The sequence below is a fragment of the Ailuropoda melanoleuca genome, unplaced genomic scaffold, assembly GCF_002007445.2.
Source record: "Ailuropoda melanoleuca isolate Jingjing unplaced genomic scaffold, ASM200744v2 unplaced-scaffold9537, whole genome shotgun sequence".
Lineage (NCBI taxonomy): Eukaryota > Metazoa > Chordata > Mammalia > Carnivora > Ursidae > Ailuropoda > Ailuropoda melanoleuca.
This window is the reverse complement of record NW_023255033.1, coordinates 1-2,890: the sequence shown is the minus strand read 5'-3', so window position 1 is coordinate 2,890 and position 2,890 is coordinate 1. Positions and strand designations below refer to the sequence as shown.

The window sequence follows — 2,890 nt, the reverse complement described above, 5'->3', positions numbered from 1 at the left end:
TGTTCAGCTTTTCCAAGGAATGCAGAATGAGGGAGTCATCATCGATCCGAGCACATTCTGGGCCACCTGGCCAATTGAACGAGGCAGGGTGCGCAGCTCAGAGGGGGAAGCCGATGGCCTCAGAGCCCTCCAGTAGCCTGGATGGACCAGAGCCATGCCGCTGAGCAAGAGGAACGGTCAATACTCTCTTGGAGCCAGACCCTGTGTACCAGTAGGCACCGGCAGACTGGCAGCCTCTCAGGCAGACGCAAGAAATCCTACAGCCCATGGGTGCGCCTGAGACAACGGAAGGCTTACCGTCCTCGAGATCCGATGTCCACAGCGTGCCCTCCCGGGACCACACTTCTCGGGAACCCGGCCAACCTCCTCGCATCCAAGGACAGGAAGGCCCAGTCCTGCAGGCCGACGGCGATCCTGGCTTGGCCACCACACCTGAGAAGTGTGGACGATACAAACACACATGTGAGAAACAAACCTCGGTGCTCAGCTCACCAGACGGCTCTGAATGGATCCAGGAGTGAGCTTTCACTTGCCTGTCCTGTCCCTCTTTCCTGCAGGGCCGGCTGCAGCCGGGCATGATGCCATGGGCACAGAAAAGCATGGCTGCGGGTTTGAGTGTCTATGTTAGTTTGAGTGTAGGTGTGTATCTCCGTGTCTGCAAGTGTGTGGGTGTGTGTGTCTACATGCACGCCGAGGTGTAAGCGCACGGAAAGGGCGTCTATGTTGTTGTGGGGGGGGTGTCTTGTGACTATGTGTAGTCCCTGTGTGCCCTTTGGTCGAGTGCTTGTGGGGGGATGGGGCCGGGTCTGGGTGATTCTGATTGGGGAGGTGGGCAGGCGGGAGGGTGGCTCACGTGTGGAGGCCTAGCTCCCAACAGAGCCTGCCTGGTACGTGGATCCATGACCTGACGTCCTGCCTCACAGCAGCACGAGATCGGTGCCACTGAAACCCGAGCGCCACGTTCGACCCCTAGGATGGCTGAAAATGGCCAGAGACTCCACGTCTCAAAGTCACCCTGGTGAAGCAGAGCACGTCCTCTCTATGTACACCCACTGAAGCACGGGAGGAGGGACGTCGACATAGACTGTAACCCCGGCTAGGGGTCCCAGCGCTACTACACTGCACGGAACCTCAGCCACCACTGAAAAAACCCAGGGGGCCATTGGGAAGGCTACCCCCACTGGACACCAGTTCTAGGGCCGAAATGACCAAAGATGTAGCGAGGTGAGGGGCCCTCGTACTCAAGGCCAGGGGCCACGTCCTGCACATCCGAACAAAAGGCCCTCCCAGGGCCGGCGGCACAGCCCTAGGCAAGCTGCGGGCCGGTGCACCACAAGATGAACCCAGGGCCTATTGCCACCCAGGGCAAGGGGTGTCCACGGCCACCGGGCAATGGGGGTCCGGCCTCCAAGGAAACGTGCAGTCACTCTGCAGCCCGGTCCATGCCCGCATCTCCGTGCCTACACAGTACGTCCCTCTGCCACCAAGATCAAACGGGACTCCCATGTCCAGGCCAGGGACCTTCAGCCAGAATAGTCACAGGGGCAGTGGATGCTGCGGTCAGCCGTCCTGGGGATCCCAAGGCAGGGCCTCTCCTCGACAAAGGAACAGCACCATGGCCCTCACGGACGTCCCAGACCGGTGCCCCAGAGCCGAGATGCGCGAGGAAAGCAGGATACCTCTACTGACCAAGGAGAGGTGGACGTTTGCCCAGCGTCCCCTCCTGACAGGGCACTACAGCCAGCTGGCATCGGCACACTCAGTGCCTTCCCTGCCCTCCCTGGCACACAGACTAACCACCGAGAGGTTTCGTTTCTGCCACCCCGACCAGCAGGATTGGGAGACACCTGGACCCAGTAAAACAGACCTGCCCGGAAATCGCCTTCCACCTCGGGAGCCCCGGGCCCGAGTAGGCAGGGTTCCCATAGCCACGCTGGGCTAAGTTAGCTGACGCAGGCCTGGCCGGAATGCGGGTCATCACTAACACATCCCTCCGGGACCCTGCGATAACGCCCCTGAACGCCCCCCCTTCATGGACGCTGATGCCACAGGCACCCCAGTTGGGGACTGCAGTGCCAGAACAAGGCACCCTGAAGACATCCCAGCTAACCAGCAGTTGGCAGCCCCGACCTAGAAAGGGCGGGGTGGGGCCGCCACAACCCACGGAGCATGACAGGCTGGGTCGGAACACACCAAGAGCCCAGGGCCGCGCACGTGCGTGGGATCAACCCACCTGTGGTCCTTCCTGGTCCCTGAGGTTCCTGTCCAGGCCAAGCGGCAGCTCGGTGGCTCCACTCCTGCCCTGGGCGCACAGCACAGGCCCTGCATGGCCACAGTGAGCGCCACTGGGAGACTTTCAAGCCCTGTCACGGTCGCGGCGTGCCCTAGTGCCTCTACCCTCCTTCCAACCCCATGGGGCCTTCCACGCATGTCACCAGGACCAAGGGCATGGGCACCAATCACGGTTTGCCCTGCCCATGGCTCTCCGGACACACGGCAGCTGCCGCCAGGAGGCTCCCAACGCACACAACGCCAGGAGCTCTGTCTGAAGCGCCACCCTGACCCATGCTGGTCTATGCCATGCCCTACCAGGGCCCATGCCAATGCCGCGCAATGGGACTCCTACGACGGGGACGCCAGCTGCCCAACATGCCACCAAAGCCCCCTCAGTCCAAGAGGACCGCCATGCCGTGAACACCCAGCTAAGATGGGGAAACGCATCCCGGACCCTGAGCCCTCTGCAAGACTCTCTCATGCCAAGGCCTTTGGGGGTTGGTGGGACTTGTGGGGGGTTGGGGGAGCTGGGGGGGTGGCTGCAAGAGTGTGGCCAAGGGGAAGCTGTGCCTCACTCCTACCTGCCCTGGGGGAGACAACGTGCCGGACCTCAGTT

At 62.0% G+C, this 2,890-nt stretch overlaps 1 pseudogene; it reads right to left on the bottom strand.

Moving 5' to 3' along the window:
• On the bottom strand, positions 1–48 carry LOC117800955 (annotated as a pseudogene; the record flags this gene model as incomplete).
• Between the last annotated feature and the right edge of the window lie 2,842 nt (positions 49–2,890).